Here is a 23,249-nt window from a genome sequence, read left to right as displayed (position 1 = left end):
TATGACACATTTTATACATATATAAATAAAGCTAGTCATAAATAAAATCCCTCACAATACTTTTATGATGACTTCCTACAAAGGGTCTGTTTCAGCAGATTTCTTTAGAAAGTCTCTGATGTCGCACAACAAATACATAATATGAACTGTAGCACACAGAGCGCCCACTATAACTGTACCCTTGACTAAAGGTAGCGGGGCGTCATCTGATCTCTCCTGAGCCTTAAATCTCTCAAGCCCTCACACCAACTTTCTCAATCTCTCTTCTCTGATTTTTATGAGGTGAGAAGCACAAACCAATTTTCCCCCACACACCAGGTACTCTACACTTGGCCCTGTTCTGACCCAGAAAGCCTTATGCATATTACTATATTTTACAAGAGTTAGCTTGGGTAGCCATGCATGAAAATGGAAAGCGTGTGTGCAGTACTCAGCTAGGGTTCACTGCCAAAGTTGCCAAGCTAATGAATCTCTATTCATTTTGTGAAGCGCCTGGCAATTATATTATAATTAATGCATAGCACAGTGTCAGCTTACCATGCAGAGATCAATGGGAGTTTCATCACAGCTTGCATGGCACAACGATTTTTATCGTCATCCAATCATCATACTATATGTATTTGTCAAACAAATATTTGGTTTTGCAATACACAATCATTTTTTTCTCACTTTACCTTTAGGAGCAATTTAAACACAGGAGGCTTGGGAGAAAAGTTATTGCTTCAGGTGATAATAACAGCAGGCAGCTTAAAATGTTAGTACAACTGTTATGTGTATGTTCAAGGCTGTAGCTTGCACTGAAGTCTGTATTTGAGAAACTTTGAATACGGTAAATGAAATGAAATGAAAATAAAGCCACAGCCTGTAAACCTAGCTTAGTTTAGACTAAAAACTGGGAGAAACAGCTAGCTTGGCTCTGTCTGAAGGTAACAAATTCCATATAGAAGCACCTTTAAAGCTAACAAATAAACATATCTTGTTTTGTTCCATTTAAACGGCATCCGTTATCTGTAATTGATGTTGAGCTGAGCCCACTGACCTCAGTGCTCTGCCAGTCTCGTCTTATGCTACTAGGATAAGAGGAGGGGTCGATTTAATGGAATATAGCTTGGTGAAAACTGTTGAAATGGTACAAAAAGTAGCCCCAATTATCACACCCAGCCCCACAACCAGCCCAATTATTTCCCACCCAATTAAAAAAAAGTAGCCCAAGTGGGTAAAAAAAAAACAATCTTCCAACACTGGCTCCATCATTCTGATCATTTACACCCTCAACTACTGAACGCTGTCAGCGCATATGAAAAAACACCCTTCACATGCACAAACAGACCCCTTCAGATTTGGAGGAACTGGCTGATGAAAGTCAGAACTCACATTAGAGTGCTTTTCACAGTCAAAACTGATACAAGCTGTAGTGAAACGTGAGCGCTTTTTTAAGTACAGCAGAAAAACATTTTTTGTTCTGACAGCTGTTCTGGGCTCCAGAGAACAAAAAATCCACAGTCACTGAAAGATGATAGTCAGTTGCTATTGATTACAAAAGATAGAAAGGCTAACTGCTTGCGATTTGTGTGATCCCCAGCTTGGGTTTGGTTTTATATTACACCCCAACTGCTGTAAGTTGTTTTAGAAGTCCACCTCAAGGTTTAAAGAGAGAAAGTGGATGCCAGCTTCTAAGTGTAATCTAACGCCACAAAAAGGAGCTTTGCTTACAAAGTGAGTTTCGTGGGCCAAGGTAGAAATTCAACCCCATGCTGCTAAACTTAGTTGTAAAGGGTCTCAGTCAGTGAAGACCATGATGAACATGCATGCGGCTAGCCAGATAAGAAACTTGTGAGACTATGTTTTCAGCCATTTATCTACGGTTTGAGGTTGTCATCCTCCCAAATCTAGCATGGGCGTCACATGACAAATCTACGGCTTTGGCATGTGTATCTTACAGGGTGCTGGCAAACTTGGAAGCCCGGTTGTCCTTGGATACCAGTGTTTTGGGATCCACATAATGGTGTGTGCACAGGGAGGGTCGTGGGACTGAGGTTTGGCGGTCATGTCTTGGCAGACGGGTGGGTCGACCGCGGCCTGTGAAGCCTAAGGGCCAGCCAAGGTTTAGCAGCAGCCTCAACTAGCATCGCGCATCACTGGGACCCAATGGGACAAGGAGGGACAACCTAAAATTAAACAAACCCATGTCTTCTCCATGTCTGAGTAGTGCTTCTAAAATCAAGGGGGGATTGCTTGTGTCTTGCAGAGAACAGAGGAATTAACCAAAGCTGTAACAACGCTTAATGTTTGTTTTAGGACGTGCTTTTAAACAATCTGCAATAGTCACATACCAAATTGGCTAAATTGTTGTCTGAATTAATATTATAGGGATGTAACTAACAATATCAATTACGATTTACGATTATTTGATTAATCATTTAGTCTAAAAAATGGCACAAAACAGGGAAAATGTTAAATCACAATTTCACAAACCAAGGTGACATCTTCAAATTACATTTTCCTAATTTAAAAAAAAAATACTCATCTTCCAAAGTCCTATTCCTTGATGCCTCACACTCACCAGCCATGACAATCAGAGTGTTTCAAAACTGTCAAAACTCCCTAAAGGTTACAATATTAACTGCTCAATAGAAGATGCCTCAAATCAAATAACAGCTCCCAACACCATCCTCATCACTGCAGCATCACTGAAGCTGTCGAATAGTGGGAGTGAAGTGGAAGGACACATAAGTCAGCATGTTCTGAAGTCAGAAGTTCAAGTTGGCAGACCTTGGAACTTTACATGAAGGAGATTTTGTTTATTATGACAATCCTTTCATAAAGTGTTTCTGATAACAAAAATGTCTGCCTTGTGTGTCCCTGTACCCTTTCATTATGAGGAACAAGCGATGCATGCTCTTCTGTTTGCCAGAAAACTGTTTTTCATGCCCCTTTAAGGATTGTAACAGCTGGAGCACATGCGAGCACAAGAAGATGGGCTTTAACATTTCATCCTCTTTCTTCAGCACATCACGTGCCATTTCTTTCCTTAAATGCTGAAACGGACACCATTATAAACCCAAAGAAAAATTCTAATTCACCCCATTCAATATACTTGGGTTCAAGCCTTCATTTGTGGCTTTAAGGCAGTTTCAGAGCTACACCATCTGCAGAGTTGACCACTAAGTGCTTTTGTGAGTAAAATCTGCTAGTAATCAAAATGAGACTTTGCGCCCGCCTTCCTAATGTTTGACTGATAGTGCAAGCCCTACACCACCAAATCTAAGGAGGCTATGGACTGCAAAAACTAGACATCAATAGCAGACCTCTTTAAAAGGCCAATGAGAAAAAACATGTTAATACTCAAATACATTGGTATAGTGCATAAGATGGCGACATTTTTTTCCCCTACACCAAACCACAGTTTTCATGAGGTCTGCCTGTTTCTTATTGAAATCACATAATCCTTCATGTATGCAAATCTGGTTGAAAGCTTCTTTCCTCAAAACTATCTCAAATTACTATTCATAAAGACTTTTTCATCAGTTTTACTCGCCACATTGTTTACTTTGATTCTCTACTTGTCTTTAGGCAGTGTGACTCATGAACCACTTTTCTTCCTGACAGACAAGCCTTTTCACCTCAGCTGTATGACTTACTGCACAGGCAACTCAAAGGGACTTTGCTCACTCATTTCATTAGCCTACATCTTCCCTCAATATTTATCTGCTCCAAGCACATACCATAAGTTAAACAGCCTCAGCACATCTAGGCCGCATGTTTTAGAGGCACACAGCTTCCTGGCAACATTACTACAGTGGGCCAAAACCCATCACAGTGAGTCTTGGGAGCACAACCCATAAGAGATAACAATTATGAGCAGTTACCAAAAACAAAAATTGCATGGGTGCTTTTGATAGAACACAAATAAATATTCACATCAAACCGTTTGTTAAGCTAAAAAATGTAACAATACAAGTAGTAAATAAAGGCCAGCTTTGCGCACTCCCGAACTTTGCTTTCCTCTGGTCACCAGCCCCATCAAACTCAACCATCCTTTCACTCACGGTTTCAATAGTAAACTGCCATAGGATTGACAGATACCGATTAAAAAATATTATATTCTAACCAGAAACATTTTTAAAAAACGTAAATTACAAAGTATATTTTGTATTTCATTCAAATAGAAGGTTTTTCAGTAATTTTTATCAAAACTCCACAGGATGTCTGAGGGACGGCCTTTATCACTGATAGGCTAAGGTCCTCAAATTCTGCTGGAAGCCATGAGAAACTTACTCACTCTTGTGTTTTGCTGGCAACATCTTGATTATTAGTTAGTAAACAAAATACTTAAGATGTGATACGTAAAAAACAAATGTTTCAAATGCATGCCTGGTTATTTTTCGTTGACATTCCTCCCGAGTAGTGACGTCACTGATCGAAGGTGGACACTCAAACACACACACACACACACACACAAGACGGGATGATCCCGGTACTAATTTGGAATCGGCCGTTTGAAAAGAGAGTAATCCAATGCTCTACATCTGTGTTTAAACGTGTATTTAGGTTACACAAACAATCCACCCACTTAACAAAGATAGCGGTGAGTGAAAAGAAATAGCCCGTGACTTATTGTAAATGACATTGAAATAGTGTTATTTTCCAGAACAAACAGCGCATCACATCCATACCATCGTTTGGCTTGATTAGGAAGCGATAGGCTAGTGTTATTTTTTGTCTGTTTTAAACTCTCAGTAACAAAAATGATTCAGATGTGTGTGGGAGAATAGGATGGGATCACAGCTAGACCGCTGTCGGTTTGACATGAACGTGCGAACGCGGTTGTATAGGCTATTCGCCGTTGTCTAACTCAGCATAGACCCTGATGTCAGACTAAACAGGTATTGCAGGATAAAACTATGAAAGTAGAGCGTAGATGCTTTATCTTTATCATTGTGGGATACAGTTGTTCCTGATAACAACACCGCATCACATAGACTAAATGTTAGGAGGAGCAAACGGTATAGTTAGTGATGGGATGGATTTATGCGTGAGAACGCAAAACAGATATGGCTCACAAGATGTTTACAAATGGACACACATACGCAAGACGGGATTCACCCGTTTGAAAAGAGAGTAAACCATATGCATTTCCTCCTGTGTTTAAACATGTATTTAGATTACACAAACGGTCTATGCGCTTAACAACGATGGCGATGAGTTAAAAGAAATAGCCCGTGACTTGTTGTAAACAACAATGAAATAGACTAGTGTTATTTTTCGTTCTTGTTTTAAACTCCACCTGTATGGCAGCAGGGGACTGTAAAGACTCAATTCGTTCTCAATTATAAAAACATCCCCAGAAACTTCGCTAAAAGTGTACATGCGTCCAAAAGACAAAATGGCTTACGCCAAAAAAAAAAATTCAGACTTAAAACCGTGTATATGTACCCTTGTAAGCTTGCTCCCTTTATAAATCACAATCAACTTGAAATGTGGTCTATGTGAGGAAGCGCCATATCCGATCCCTTCAAACGCTTACAACTGTCTATAAATGGTTAGTGGAATTAATATTAATACGCACTGGCGGGAAGAAAACGAGGCAAACTCTGACAGAGGAGCTACACAACGAGATTTAACTCAGTGGTTAAACTGTCATATAGCCTAACACAAAACAGATGGCTCTCACAAGATGTTTACAAATGCGTGTGTGATTATTTATCGTTCTTGTTTTAAACTGATTATGCATGAGGAGACCAAAACATAAGGCTCTCGAGGAGAAGTGACGTCAATCGATGTGCATGTTATTACGGGGATGATCCGCTTTATATATCTTTGATGGGTGCAAGAATAGGATACGTCCCCCACATCATACAGACATGTTTTCTAGCGATCCATCGTTAATGTGTTGTGTATGATTTCTGCGAAGTTTCTCATGGAGGGAGAGAGTAATGCGCCAATCAACCTGTTGGAAGCAGGCGCCTGTCGGCCTGCCCTGAAAGAGCGAATCTTGAATGTAGAAAACCTAACATCCGTCTGATCAACGTAATATCAGATAGCCTATAGTTAGTGAGAGGGACGGATTTATGCGTGAGAACAATAAACAGATGTCTCTCACATGATGTTTGCAAATGCGTGCGCGAGTGTTTATTTATCGTTCTTGTTTTAAAACTCTCAGTAACAAATATTTCAAATGCATGCGCTTTTGCACCATAGGAAAAGAGGCTCCGTGGCTCTCCTTCCTTTATAACCGATCTGCAAGAACGGGACATTCCTCCTGCGTAGTGACGTCACTGACCGAAGGGGGACACTCACACACATACACACATACACACATACACACACACACACACACACACAAGACGGGATCGGGACAAAATGTTGATTGAAAATGCCGATAAGCTCATTTCAAAACAGATTGAAAATGTTGTATATATTTATTCGTGTTGGCAACCATTGTATGACCAGTTATTGAAAATTAGAAATGTGAATTTCATTGAAGGATTGCCTTTGTGTGATGATACATTGTTGCCTTTAGATAAAAACAATTTGTTGATTATTGATGATTTAATGAGTGATGCTAGCAATAACATTGAGGTCCAAAATGTGTTTACAAAATGTGCATCATAGAAATGTAAGTTGTTTATACCTAGTTCAGAATTTGTTTTTTCAAGGCAAAGTTAGCCATACTATTAATCTGAATACCAATTATCTTGTTTTGTTTAAAAATTCCAGAGATAAATACCAAGTCATGCTAATGGCTAGACAAATGTTTCCTGGGAAGAGTCATTTTTTTATGGATTGTTTCGACGATTCCACGAGTGTTCCTTACGGTTACTTGATTATTGATTTTAAAGCTATGCACGGAGCATCTCTATGTCAGAGAGTGAATATTATTAAATCTGCATCACTAGACCTTTTGGTAGCGTTATGCGAAATAGCTTACAATGTTTTAAAAGGTAAAATTCCTTTAAATAAGACACAGTATCAAAAATTAAAAAAGAAGAACGCGGGGATTAGACTGCTTGCCAATAAAAAGGTTTGCGCTTCAAAGAAAAAGATGACGCTGCTTAAAGAGTCTGGCGGTTTTCTTCTCCCCCTCCTGAGTATCGCTGTGCCTTTTATAACGAGTGTCATTGGTTCAAGACAAACTTAGATGACTATGGAGTATGCACAAATGTTTCTGGTACCTAAACAACAGCTTGATCTCAGCATGTCTCACCATGGTAAGACAAGGAGAAAAAGACCAGAACACACTAACTTTGTCAATGCCGAAGAATCACGCAGGAAGAGACTTTGTTTTTGAAGAAGTTTTAAAAAACATGCCATAAATCAGCAGGAATAAAGCCCCACATATTTTGGATAAAATGTTCTTCTCAAAAAACATATCTGCATGGACTGATCGGGAGTTTGTGTTTAACGGTAATGTTATTAAAGGGTCTCATGTGTATGATTTGATAAGAGGAGTAACTGCTTCTCACAACGTGTCTGACAGCCAGAGACCTACAGGTTGGGATGAATATCTGCAGTCGTTGGCTATACTGAATATACCTTTATCAGTTGTACCAAATCAACAGGTCAAAAGAAAAATTGATGAGATTAAGAGAAAGACTTTTGGAGAATCTTCTCCTCTTATTACTGGACCACCATCTACACCTCTTGTTACCAGAGGACATCGATTAGCAAACAATGAAACAAGTCCATTTGTATCTCCTGAAATGCGACTGAGTGATTGAACTTTTTAATTGTATATCGTTATCGGTTTTAAATAAATACCTAGAGACATAACTTTATCATTTCAAAGTGTTTTTATTTATATCACCATAATACCATAACCGCACAACTTCTAATATTATTATACACATTTAAAAGAATCTGATACTTGGACACACTGGTTACATTCTGCATAATTGTTTTGACCACATACAACCGAGGGTCGTATTTTTTTCACAAATTTGCACACCATAAAATCATTGCATGACCGTTTATTTCTATATTTAGCCATTACATTGTCATAAGATAACCCTCTATACATGTGGTAAAGAAAAAACACAATGCTGACCGCACACTACAGAACCCACATCTTACACTTGTCTAACAGAATGTTGCGTGGACTTACAATTACTGTTGAGAAAGACAGAAAAGGATTCAGGAAAATGTGAGTATACCGGAGAGTTCCCAAAACTGTCAAAGAATGATCCCACACCCTGCTTGTCAATATAGATAGCGACCCAGTGTTGTCCTCCCAGGTGGGAGGGGTCTGTGTTTACCACCAACATGGCGGGTCTCTTTTTAATAACTGATTTAGGAAGCTGGTCACTAGCAAATACTCCAAGAAAGACACCTTGCTTCACTACCTTATCAAGTACTTTTGACAGGTCTATCGTATTCATACTATCGTTTGTTAAAGTTAGAAAAAGTCAATGAGAACCTGTCTTCTTGATGATATCTCAATTATAGAATCCTATGTGGTGTAAATAACCGCATTTATTGTGCGTTGAAGTGGATTTCTAAAACGAGCCTCTAATCTAACACTACCGTTTTTAATGAGCGACATATGGTCTCCGCATCCTTCATCAGGGCTCAGGTTAAAACAGAACAGACTATATCCATTAAAAAACTCATGGTTCTCGGTAACCATAACTCGGGTTATGGCCATAGCGTTGTTTTTAAGATACTTTCCAGTTGCCAAGTACAACTGATGATACTCCCTGATGGCATTCCCTCTGGTAAAGTTGGGTTGAAAGGGTTTTGAAGGATATTGCTGGCCGTCAACGTATAAACATAAAAACTCTATATCATAATGTTTAAATGTAAATGGATTACGCACATAACTACCTGTAAATGCCTCATGATCTACAAATCCTACTTTGCCGTACATAAAAGGGATATGTTGATTCTGATCTGTCTTGAGAGAAATCTCGATACTATCAAAGTGTGTTTTGCAGAGCCTCAGATAGTGGGATCTGTCATAAGTATTTGTGATCACATGGTTATTTGGACCCGATATATGGACTATTCTTAAAAGAGGTATGTAACTATCCCCTACTGTTTGATGATCAACAATATCGGTATAAACAAATATATTATACATCCCTACACTAACAACGACAGGATGTGGTGCCAAATTTGGCATCTGTATCAACCCTGTGTTAGTTCGTGGCTGACATCATAATGTTGCAATTTCCTCATGAGTTTTAAAACCCACTCCAGTGATAAATAACATTTGACAAGTTTTCCTTGAAACGTTAATTCTACGTCTCTCGTTGGTAAAATGCTTACTCTGTTGGTAATATTGTTGTAATCAAGCTCAATGTGACCCATGTCATTTTCAGATAAACAACTGTTTAGTTCAGCTATTATCTGTGACATTGTTGTATAGAATCCCTGTGTCACTGATAGAACTACCCTCTTGTTGGATTTTTTATCAAACACAACAAATTTTGAGTCTTCTGATGAAAACGATTTCCATGTTTTTGATTATTGTATTTCAAACTCACCTCGTATGCTGTTTTAAAGTGTAAAGGCTTGGATAGTTTTGTTTTTAAAGTTTGCTATTGTATTGCTCGGGTAAAATATTGCTGACGAATTGCTGGGCAGGGTGACAAAAAAATCCTCTGTATCCATTTATACGTGTGTTTGTAATCTGCTAAGGTAGCTGAATGACCTGTTTTTCCAAAATCCACGAGTTAAATTTATCTGGCCATCCGACCCATTTGACTAACACCATGTCCCGGCCTTGTTTTTTCTTTCTAGATAAAATCTTTTCTATTTTAAATGTTTTGTTTTTATCTATAATAACTTTTTGCATCTCTTGCACATAAAATGTCCCCTGTAATATTTCGCCGTCATAGTCTTTTAACCTGTAAACAGGAGGGTCCCTTGACACACATTCCTTTACAGTGAAATATTCATCAGTATAATTTTGACATGTCAACTAGATCTATCTGGAATTGCCAATCTATTGAATTCACTAAAACCTTGTTTCCCTTAAAATGCACCGGAGCCGTCTTGTGTAGAGTATAGGCATCTTGCTTCATGAGCCAGTTTTCTACATCTGAGTCTGCGTACCGAACTCCAGTTGTGTCAAATATGGCCTTTTTAAGTTTTTGCTTGCCTCCGTAAGGCCCCGCATTTTCTGTTGCATAGTATATATTCCTTATCCTCCATGATCTTTGTTACAAAGACTGACGCTTCAACGTCTGTGTTCAAATATTTTATTTCCAGCGACATACACAACATATCCGTCAGCAATGATTACAAGTATACACTTTTCAGAAAATCAGTACAAGCACCTATGTTTTTACAAACCAAAGATTCAGTTAAGCAATACATCACATCAGCAACATCGACATTTTCTGGTTAGCATTAAAACACACAAATCAATGCTAAAAGTACAAAAACAAAACACATGACCCGTATGAAAATCATTATCGTTCACAGGAAAAAACATGTGCTATATCGAGTAGAGTAGATTTCACATCTGCATATTTATCTACTGTCATTTGCACCATGATACGCCATCCTGAGGTCATTCGTCTAACATATTCTGTCTGTTTGTCAAATCTAGAACTACATAGTGTCCTATCTGTGTCACATATCGCATTGTTAACAGCTTCACACAACAGTGTTCTCATCTTATACACGATGTATCTCTTTTTGACATGGTTTAGTAGACTAGACACATTCCCCATTGTTTTTAGTGTTGTTCCCCCTTCCAGATGTCCAGAGATTCCTTAACTATTGTGCTCACAGTGTCCTCCACTCTAACTACCCATTTAAGCGAAGCAATGAGAAAAGGGTTCCTCAACCAAATCTGTAGAGCAGCTGCTGCAATGTCTCGAATACGGCATTCACACGTTGGCACCAACCCAAGACCACGTAGTACATACATTTTGTTAAAAAGCTTCTCCGTAATTTCTCTCTTATGTCCTTTAATATAAAAGAAGGGTAGCGTGTCAATGCATGTGTGAGGTTGTTTTCTGCGCCATTTGTCTATATGCACAATACACACATGTTTGTAAAGCTTTTTGCTGCAGTATATCGTATAAATAATAAGCTATGGTTACCTGTATAATACTATGTATTTTCTTCAGGAACGAGAAATGTTAAATTTCTTTTCCCCAGTTCTTTTCCATAGTCATCATCGTCCTGGAGTAATGGAAAATATTTAGGGCTACTCTATAGATCCTCACCCGCTGCACATGTCCTCGTACCTGCACAAAACAATAATCAGAACAATGTCACCGTCAGCCCTGTCGTGGAGGTCTTTGAGGTTGTCTGCGGTGTTGCTTGTTGTTCATCTTGCTTGTCCTCAGGACCAAAAAGTTTTCTTTTGATCCCTACATAGCTAACATAAGGTTTATATGATCTGAATAATTTATCAATGTGTGAGAAGATTTCAAGGGTTCTATCCCATTCCCCCCGCTGGACCACAAAGCCGGTGCTGAACCAAGTCTCCCACTCTTTAGACGTGATGAGGTAGCCTTTTTGTTGCTCTGGAGTTCCCATCCTTGCCTTTTGAATGATAGAATCGTCCTTGCACGATCTAAAAAAGATGTAGGATTCTGGGTCGTAGACTTCAAGGTCTGTCTCTACACGATAGAGCTCTCCTGGCACAGAGCTGCACCATTGTGCGGTATAGACTCCTTCTGAAGCACTCATATCTTTAAAAACTTTACTCTAAAGTAATTCCAGTCTTTGGCTGAAAAACTAATGTGCGGTGTGCTTTCACAAAGAAAAATTTCATCAAGCTCTCTTGTATAAAGATGAACTGTTCCGTGCTCAAACAAGAATCCCGACATTCTAAAATCTTCCACCGCCCATTCAAACTGAGGCCTTTCAGTCCAGGAAATCAGTCAATGTTGTTGGGGGAGTCTTTATAATAATTATACGTCGTTTTGGAGTCATTACTCCTAATTGACTACCTGCGACGTCCATGATTGTGATCCTGCAAAGATGGCGCTGTTGTTCTGCACGGAAATAGCTCTTTCCGATACGGATTCACCCAAAAATCAGTCACACTGTTCCACGTTCTCAGTCAGATGTAAGTCAAAAAATTAGCCCGCTATATATATACAACCGATTGCTAAAGCCACTCCCAAATATCTGCTTTTAGAAGATAACACCGGACATCCCATATACACAGACCCCCCTTTTCACACCCGTCTTCACCTTTTGGTGATCGACCCCCCACCACCACTAATAGAGGATGAGGCTGGACACGCCCTAATACACATACCCATTTTCACACCCCCATGTCTTTGTTGTTCAACCTTGCTATGACCCCAATCTTTTTTTTTGTTGTTATTAATTCATTTTTTATTTTTTATTAAATATTAATTTTTTTTGTATTATTATTTTTTATATATATTGTAATAAATTTTTGATGAATTTGTTTTTGATTCATTAATTTTTTTACACACTTTACGGCTGGCCTTTATTTACTACTATTGTCCTTATGTTCATTAATGTGCACTGTCCCTTTTAAATAAACAAACAAACAAACAAAGTTCCTCATGGTTTAGCGCTTTTAAGCGTGACATTATTATGGTTATTATTCCTGTAGCACAGTTGAAATATCTTTCAGATCAGTGACTGAAAGTAAAACATAGTGTACTACAGGTGCGTTTGAATCCACCCCTTACCAAAAACGCACAGCTGTTTTGCCGTGGGCTGATCTGTAATTCCAGCAGACAGGTAACTTTATCTGACTTTCATGGAAAATGTTTAAACTCAATGCCGATTTCTTATACTTTAACAGTTGTTTGGACATGTGTGCCACAATACAAAACTAGGTTGTATAAGAGATATTAACTCTCTAATAAGGAACTATTAAAAATTATCTATATGGAGCAGGAGGAAGAGGACACCAGAGCAACAAAGACTTACTTTAAACTTACATTTTTGATCCTTTAAACTGGAAAAAAAGTTTCTTCATCCTTCAGCTCATGTTCATCCTTTAAATTTTAATCTTATCCAGATGTTTGCGCAAGATCCAATTAGAGACAAAAGAATATAACCTACTGGTTAGAAAAGGAAACTGCTCATTAAATGTGACGGTCAAATCAGTCAAGTAGCTACTTTCTGATAACTTGATGTGGGGCTTTCCAACGAAACATAAAATAGAATGACTCACCTCAGATGACTTGTCTGTAGATGAGTGGGTGTGCATACATGTAAATCGTACCACTATGTAGCCCCTAATAGTGAAAAAGCTTTAAAGCAAGCTGGTACATTTCCTCGCCCTTGGGGCAGAGGGAAACTTGAGAACAGAGAACAAAAAAACATGTCCACCAAGGGTTCAATAGCAGCATAACTGTTATATTTTTTTTGGCAACTTAAGGGCACAAAAACAAGCCTACAAAGCCAAATCCCAAAGATATTGCCAGGGTTGTGCCCACTCTGGGCCAAGCTCAGCAGAATGCTGAATCCTACATTTCCCATAATACCCTCAGTTTGTACCAGAGTTTCCATGAAGAGTCATATGAAGTATCTTTCTAGGGCTCATATGTAACAGATTTGGAAGGGGCTGATAAACACTGTCATCCTGCCAAATAGGGGTTTTAGATTGAAAAACTCTTATGTGTTGTTTTGAAACACAGCCCGGCTCTAACACTGGGACAAAAAGGGGAGACACACGGGTATGGTAAATCATAATTCATTTACAGCAAATGAATCGATGAGTCGAAGTGTGTAGCATAGGTCTTGGGATGTAAAAAAGAAAACATGCAATATAAAGTTGGGATGGGTTAGGTCATATTTCTGGCCATGAAATGACAAAAGTCACTGACAATGCCGTTTCCTCAATTTCTATCTAAGCTAAGTGATTGTTTGACTGTTCAAAAGGTAAATTAGCACAAACACTAGCTGTTCCAGTTATGTTCAGTACATCATCATTTCAGTCAGTCTTTTAGCAAGCTTGTAACGAGGAAGTGACTTATTGTACATCTTGGCTGAGTTTACAGTGGTGCTTTCAGTTACCAGAAAAGGGCAGCTGCGATGCTTCAACCTACTGAGTCACTAAGTGATCATGATGATTCAGACAATTCAGCAAGCAGATTCTTTTAAAGATATGTTAGCACATGTACACACACTTCTATCTAATCGTTTTGTACTCGCAGTACTCACTTCCTTTTGTTCATTTTTTATCTTCACTAACTCAGGAAAAACAAAATATCTGGGTCTGATGGGAGCAATGACACTGAAACACTAATGAGCAAAGACGGTATCTTGCTGCAGAGCCAGACGTCACTGATAACTCCCCGTGGGGCTTCATCTCTTTAAGTAATCCCTTTCACATTCCGTATAATCATTCAATTCATTTTTACTTAGTCATACACCAGAAGGACACAAGTTGACTGTATCTATGCAGCTCATATTGCTCAGTCAGCCAGGCCATTTGAAGAGGGAAGGCTCTGTCTTTGAATTGCTTCAGCAAAGGCTGTGTTGGGACCTGTTGCTCTTATGAGATTGTAAATCCCTCTGAGCCATTGCATGGGATATCAGTCAGTTATTTGTGGGGGTTTTTTGTACTTTTTGTACAGCGATGGCATGGCACTTTGGCAAGAATGCAAGGCTTTCTGGTGTCAACCTATCAAGTCCCTGCTGAAATGGTTTTAGTTTAGTTTTTATTGTACATTTTCCACTATATTTGATGCTTGTGGGCCAGCCTGACTTCCTTCTACTTTCCAGTAAACAGGCAGCTTATGTGACTTATTTCTGTTTCTTAAAAGAGGCTGCAGTACACTTGTACTCAACACTTTGGTTTAATTATTTTATTTTAAAAAAAAAGAAAAACAAAAAAAACCTCCTCAAAATACAGATATAGACAAATTAAAAAAACTATCCTCATTTCTAGTGCAAATCATTGTTCAGTAGTGCGGTTACATTTGTTGTCAGATTTGTAGTTGCCTTTTGTATGCAGACTAGCTGCAACAGTATTTGTTACAGGGGACTTGGTGTGAGATTCTGCCTCCAAATCAAATAACCTTCTAGTGCAAAGCTTTTTCAAAGTGCAAAGCATGTCCAATAAGTTAGACACTACAATGACGTCAGTAATGGAACCAGTACATTTACTATCTCCAGTGATTCTCAAGTCTGTTGATCCATTGCCACAGTATTCTGTATGTCCATCCAGCAGCCTTTTTGGTCTGTTGTGACCAAGATGTTTCTCTTATGAACCGATATTTTTAGTCAGAGATGATGCACTCCGACGGGTCCTTGAGGAGACCTGTCTCTGTGTCTGGTGGTCCAGCTCAGAAATGTAGTGCTGGTTCTGGACATACATCAGACCACCAAAGGAGTCCACTATTCCATACAAGACTGCGAGGACACTCAGCGCCGTCCCAATAAAATACATCTTAAGGACGGCTGCCACCATGGCTCCAGTGGCAAAGGACAGTTTGGCTGCAAAAAACAAAACACACATTTTTAAGTTGTTCTTTGGGGGTTTTTAACAGTGTTTGGCAACCAGCTTATTAGGTGCATTATGGTATTTGTTAATATAGATTTATGGTGACTTTTGGAGCCATTTGCAAGTTTTTAACTCCAGACAGATAAGTAGATATTAACAATTTTACAAGTAGGTAGTCATCTGTGCCAAAAGACATCTGGTCAATATTGTTGGACAACTTCAAACATCCATACCACAGTAGACTTTGAAATGAATTTGTGCATCATATAATACATTTTCGTACAGTAAGTGGTAGAGGATTAAGTAGAAATCACATATGTATGCAGAAAACGAAAAACAGAAATCAGCAAGGAAGCTACAGTTACAGCCCACATCAACAGGAAGAACCTATTTGGTGAATTTACAGCCTGTTAAAAACGGACCTTCATGCATATGACTCCTATTGTTCCTACTTTCATTTTGCTTTTAAACGTCTAGGAATCTATTACTCTTCCAACAGCCAATGAACACCACATTTGTCACAACAGTCATTTGTAATTTTGGTGTCTACGTTGTGAACCGTGTTGACGAAATCGAGTTGAACCTGAAATGCATGTCTCTAAGAAAACGGTTTTAGAGCACATGGCGTCGGCAACGATGAAATAAGAGACCACACAGTTCGAATCTCGACATGCCGTTCTTCAGCCAGCAGTAGGCTACGGAAACACGGTCACATTATTTCGTAGTTGGTACAGTAACTTACCACAGGCTCGGCTTTCGCTCTCCTGGTTGTGTAGGCTCAAGTCGTTTCCAAAAACAAACAGCCACAGAGAAATCCGCAGATGTTTTCCGATCAGGTGTTGCAGACGGGTTTTCTCTTCTATATGCTCTTAGACACTCTTCATTACACTGAAACTGAATTCACACGGCGGCTGCTCTCTGTCAGCCTCTCTCCCCAAGCTGCTGCTGTGAGCTGAACATCAAGACACCCCGATGAAGCAAAAGTATAATGCGTAACAGTGACATCACGCTAGGCAGCCAGACTATTTCCTGAATCTTCACATAAAACGACCTGAGTAGATTTCAGGGATTCCCCCAGGGTTGTTATATGCTTAGTTTATACTCAAATAAATATATATGGTTTCATCCTTTTATTCAGTCAGAAATAAGTGCTTAGTCTGTGCTCTGTTGTTGTTGTTGTTGTTGTTGTTGTTTACTACTACACTAAAATGAGTACACCACACAGCTGGAAATGCTGTCCTGGGACTATCCAGGATTACACTGGTGTTATTTAGCCTATAACACCTGTGTCAAGTATTTACTGTAGATTTTATTCCCCAGAAGTGTGTTTCCAAGCCATCATACTTACATACAGAAATATTGAATATTTATCTATTTATTTGGCCTAAAATAAGTCAATTTTAAAGTTGATTAGTTTTTATTTTATTGTACAATGTAAATGCACATCAGGCTGCTAATTACCAGGAACATGACCTGAGTGCTGCCATGCTAGTTGTTATGTGAGGCTTTACAACAGTGCTTTGAGCTAATGCTAACATAATGAAATGTTTCCATATTTAGTTCAGCATAGTAGCATACTAACATTGTCAAATTGGAACTACCAGTAAACACAAAGTGGAGCTGTGACTAATGTGAATGTCATTTGTTTTGCAAGTATACTATTTTAGTCATGAACCAAATTTTTGGTAAAATTAACACTTTGACCTGATGACAATACTTGATGAAACGTTAAAGGGGCCGATGTTGAACATCACAGTCTGTTTACAGGTCTTAGGAATTACTAGCCTATTAAATAGGCCTATGTAAAAAAATTTGTAAAAATATTTACAAAGTTGCATAAAGTATTGTGACTCCTGGGGGAGCTGCACAAAGTCTGGTAAATCCCCTCAAGTGATGTCTCTTGAGTCGGGATCGGATGAGTCTAAGAACTACAAGTTTGAAAATGAAATAAAAATCGTGAGGTGAGGAAATAAAAATAAGTGAGCTTTTACTCTTCGACCACTCCTTGATGCTAGTGGCTTGCATCTGCATAAGCCACTACTAATATAACACACCCGCATCTCTGACAGAACTCTAGGCGGTCGAGTTACATTGTGGGTAATGTATTTTTGTGGGTTTAGATCAAGGAAGTAGCACGATATCTCTGCTTCTGATGATACTTTTTTTTTTTAGTCCAACAATGCTAGGAGTGCAATGCTTAATTCATCCTGCAAGGAACATGAATGTCTGAACCATAATTCATGACTGTCCAGTGGTTGTGGAAAAATTTCACCTAAAATTGCAAATGTCAACCTCATGGTGGAACTACAGAGGGAAAGTCAGGGCATTTCCCATGTCATCATCTTGGGACAGTGAACATTCAATCCAACAGTAATAGTTCAGTATTTAGTATTTTAGTCTGGACCAAAGTGGGAGCTGTTTTAAGTTGTGTATTGTGGGTTTAGTGTTTTAATTGTTTCTTTAACTGATTGTTATTTTGTTCAGTTAACAGTTAGTTTTTAGTGTTTTAGAGACTTAGTGCTAAGTTATCTCATGATAGAAATACCATATCTGACTATACTGGAAAATCCTGTTTTCACAATCAACCAAGAGGATTAGGAGCAAGATTGTATCTCAGTTTCACTTCTTTATTTATATGGCCATAAAAAGGGTGGCTTTTTAACATACCTTGATGGGCTCACTCAGTCCAGTTCCTAACACTTTATAAACTTGTTAGAAGACCTGTTGTCTTTTGCCAGAGATAAATAAATAAATAAACAGCAGATTTCCAGCTTATTAATGTGCCAGAGCGGAGATTCCAGACTTTCACTCTGGAAATGTCCCCATTCAGAAGAATGAGCAGAACAAAATAGCAGTGCTGATACATCTTTTTCATGTAGCCTAACAGTCATGATTTCACTTCCTCTGAGGTATGGCAAAGTCTTTGAGGAAACTCCAGCACAGAGAGCCACTAGTAGGCTACAGTTCACTGGAAGGATAATAGTCCCATTTGTGGGGCTGACTCTTAAATCAACACCAAACATTTGATATGAGGTATGAATCAAAAAGGTTAAGCATGCTGAAACATATTTACTCACACAAGCCAGCATAGTTGGAAATGAGTTCACAAACAACTCCCATTGTGCTTGAGTGTGATAATTCCTTTCCAGAGAACCATGTCTTATGATTTAATGAGGTTTAAAAAAAGAATGGATTTGCGTAACCAGCTTTTAGAGTCTGGGATTCTTCAATAACGGCCATTTTTTTCTCCCACAGCAACAACTGACAGGCCGCCAATAGATTACTCATCTACACACATGTATTAAATTCCTTTTGTGTTTCTATTACTGCCTGGAATTGAAAGAACTGACTCTGAAAAATACTACAGAACACTGAAAGTTTGGCAGTGCCAGTAAGAGATAAGCAAACAATAATGAGGCCAGGAGAAAGCACAAGACTCAGTGAATCAGAGGAAACACTCCATCCAATTGTTGTCTGGTCATCATCAAAAGTGAAGTAATGATCACAGCATGGTTTACGTTTACTTTTATTTACTGTAAATGACTGACTCAGAATGAAAAAATAACACAATACAATTAATGTAGTAATGACTTTTATTATCTCATACATGCTATCCATGGACTGGAGACAGATACTGATTTCCTTCCTGCAAGAATAGAGTTGATAGATACATGGCAGTGAAGAACAGTAAGAAAGCTGCCCTCAAAGGCATCAGGAAATTATAATGGTGTTTCGTGCAACAAAACATTGCATCCACAAGATGTCAGTGTGTGAAAATTAAGAACAGTCTCACATGGCTTCAGAGTTGGAGAGCAGTCTTGCATTTCTACATTTCAGTAAGTGGTAAAATTAAACACACTGAACACCTGGGCATCAGAAATTATTTTATATTGCAATATATTTAGTCTAATAATATAACATTCTTAACAGACTTGTAATACAGGAAAGGCACAGGTGTTAACCAATAACATTAATGAGCTAACATGCAATACCAGGACCCTGAAATTGAAGCAGATTAATATAATTTAGCCATCGTTAATCTTATTGTTTTCACATGCTTAAAATGCACATTACCTAAAATGCAACTTGTATAAAATCTGTTTTTAACAGCAGTAAAATGAGAGGTGTAATTATTAATAATTCGCCGCATTCCACTTTGAAAGCCCAGGTTTTGCGCACACTTGCATACTGTCATAGCTTACTGGGACATTAAAATGCATATGCTTTGACAAGTCTAAATGTCCCCTGTGAAAAAGGTTGATATCTTAGTAAGACATGCTGCACCACACCCACGGCCACGTCAGCGGTCTAAAACATCTTTTCCACTCAGCCAGGCTGTCACTTTAATTTGATCTTTTCACTCAACTTTACATTCAGTTTCAGTCACTAAACAAAAACTAAACAACCAACAAAATTTGATTGAGCATATAGTTTTATTAGCATTTGCTGCTATGTTTAAGTTTCACTCAAATTACTTTGTTTGTTTGTTTGTTTGTTTTATTCACCCCTTGTGTTTATTACATGGTTTGTCCAGCCGGCATAGGCCTACTGTTGGTCATTCTGAGGTCAGTTATGGTCACTCAGTTCTGCTTCAGTATGTTTTTCATAATCTGAAACCTGTGTTGTGTGTTTTGCTGCTAATTAGACATCATTACCAAATATAAAGGTGTTTCTTATCAATGATGATACCCAGCTATATATCTCCTTTAAGCCTTGTAATAATAACAAGTTGACTGCACTCAACATGACTGACTGCCATAAAGAACTGAATGACTTTGATAACAACTGTAAAATGACAACATTTTACAACTTCACACAGACAAGACTCAGGTCCTTATTAATGCTTTTGACACCATAGCTCCCATGATCCCTCAGCGTATTGGGTCACTTTCATCAACTGTAACGTAAAACCTCAGGAATCTTGGTGTTATGTTTGAACAATCTATTTACTTTGATTAATATATCAAATCTTTGACCCGTTCTTTCATTTAGTGGTGCTAATTAGCAGAGTTTCAGGAGCGGGACCACACATAAAGCATGTCATCGCCAGCATTTCCATAAATACCCACACGTCCTAAGTCCTCCCCTTTGCCCTCATATCCTGCATCCCTCCCTCCCACCCCTTTCTCTGTCCTTCCTCCTCTCCATAGGTTTATAGGGGGTCCGTCGTGCCCGGGTGCTACGGCGGATTTCCCTATCGTAGCTTCCCCACAACGCTTTCTAATGTCTATTAAGCTACTGCAAGCTTCATACATCTTCTGTTCGTTACTCAATAAATCATTTAATCATACCTAACCATACAGTCTACAAATGGACCAGAATGCTGCTGCAAGTCTGTTAACCAGGTCTAGCAGGACAAGTCACATCACACCCATCCCATGACATTGGCTCCCTCTCAGGTTCAGTTAAGGTGCTTGTTTTTACATATAGAGCATGGTCAGGCACCTGGGTATATTTCCGATAAGCTTCTCCCGGAAATCACCACTAGGCCACTTAGGTCTTCAACTAACATTCACACACATTCATACACTGGCGGAACAGCCGCCAGGGGCAAATCGGGGTTCAGTATCTTGCCCAAGGACACTTCGACACGCCAGGGATCGAACCGCCGACCTTCCGATTAACGGCCAACCCGCTCTACCTCCAAACTGCTTGTAAAGCACTTTGTTCTGTCAAAGTTGCTATAATAAAAAAACTTCACTTACTTACCTAATGGTGAGTAAGTATGTGACAGGTGATGGTGGCCCAACTCCAAATTTGCCCTGGGGTTTTTTGTTTGTAACTCAGACTTTTACTTTCTCTGACTTTAGAAAGCACTTACCACAACCACATTAACCAACAGCTTTGACAGGCTATGTAGTACTCCCAATGTGTAGTAAATTGAAATTGATGTGTAAAATTGGAGTTTGACTTCAGTATTGTGTCTCTATTTCCCGTGGTTGCTTCTTTTCGTATAGCACTTTGTTAAAGTTTTTTTTGTGGAATTCTTTGTGGATGGTGTTGTAAGGTGTTGCATATTGAAAAGCTCTGACAAAAAATTTTGATTTTGGAATATACATAAAATAAATGACTTGACTGTATCATAAGAGCAGCAAGCTGAAATGGTGCACATTATCATGGTTCTTATTCACTGTCCTTTTTCTACTTATATGAAAACAATTAATAAAAAGAGATGACGCCTATCTAAAAATGACTGTAGAAATTACAGTAAAATAAAAAACTTGAAATCTGATTAACTGTTACTTACAGGAGGACATTATACCTGTCTTTTAAAAACATCAAATGATAGAAATGGAGGCCTGCACTGTATCAAAGTAGTGTGATGTGAAATGAATTACAACTCTATGGTAGATTCAGATAACCTGATAAATGTTCTTCTGTTAGGAATGGTTACCCTTGTGTTGAATCTCATGACTCTGATTTGTCTCAGACAGTCAATGAGTAGCCACACTCACTGCACATGACATTCATTATGACAAATGTAATTGAATGAGATGAGGGACCATGCAAAACCTGAGGACATGCACATGTGAAATTAAGAGTGGAGTCCTCCCATCACTTTTGCATGAGACACTAACCCTTTAATGCCATAGATTACATGATTTTAAGGTACTACAGCATCAGTGGTCTACATTCATCTCACCAATACATTCAGATCAGATGTATATACACTTACTAAAACTCAGTTTCCTCATTTGTTATCTTCATTGTGTGGGTGAGGGGTTTCCATTACCATGTGTTAGCAATGAATGCGAGTTTAAGTGGGGGACTTACTAGAGCCTCAGAGGACAGGCTAAGAGGATTTTCCATCTTAACGTCTCACCAACTGTCACAAACAGTCAAGTCACCTGGAGGTGATCCCTTTGAGAAGAGTGACGGCCCCCCTGGTGTATATGTGTATGTGTGGAGGGGAATCCTTTCCACTGGCTAAAATGTCCGAAAGTTTCACACAAAACCAAAAAACAATGGATGAGTTGACACATTCCCCACATTACATACCACATGCACATCCCGCTAAAGGCCCAAGTTCACACTTTTCTGATGTCAAAAAGAACCAGTTTGGCTTGTGAAAGGAATGGAGCTGTTTGTAAGAATATGGTGCAGATCATAAGGGATATTCTTTAGAAAACAAAATGCTTAGAAAAATCATTTAGCGTGATTATGTCACACTCGCACGCAGCGTTAAGGTACATGTTGTGTTAGACTTAGGGTCTAACCTCGGCCTCTGACTTTTTTCAGGAAGTGGAGTGGTTCCGCCAGAGCTTATTTTCATGCAAACTTGTTTTGTTTAGCCCCAGTTTTACTTACCTATAGATTAGAAACTGAAGTTTTATGTGTGGCCTACACAAAGCATAAGAAGAAATACAAATTCACACCCGCAGATCCTAGTGTGAGGAGTTAACTTTGTCAAGTCTGCACTTGTAGAAGACAGTCTCTTTGTGCCAAATGTTTCAAGAAATACTATGTTTGCTGTATGTATTTGGTTTTAGAAGATCCCAGTGAGACAAATAAAAATAACACCACAGAGATGATCTTGCTGTTTGGACTGTCAAAACATGTTGCTCTCTTTGTAAAGCTCGTCTCTAGTCCTGCTCGTTCTAATTCTGAAATCCTCTTTGCAAAAGTGCCACTGATAGAAAGCAGGATTAAACCATCGAGGAGAGGCAGCAAGATACAGAGAGAGCTTCATGGAGCACTCAGCAGGACAATACCACTCACTCCATTCAAGTTGTAGAGAAACGCTCAGGGCAATAACTGCTTTATCCCATATGTAAGTACTTAAAAGGACTGTACAGCGCTCACCTACCCTTTCCACAACCCTCTGCCTTCATGACAGAAAATCTCATCC

This window comes from Micropterus dolomieu, linkage group LG16, assembly GCF_021292245.1.
Source record: "Micropterus dolomieu isolate WLL.071019.BEF.003 ecotype Adirondacks linkage group LG16, ASM2129224v1, whole genome shotgun sequence".
Lineage (NCBI taxonomy): Eukaryota > Metazoa > Chordata > Actinopteri > Centrarchiformes > Centrarchidae > Micropterus > Micropterus dolomieu.
Note: the sequence above shows the minus strand (reverse complement) of the source record.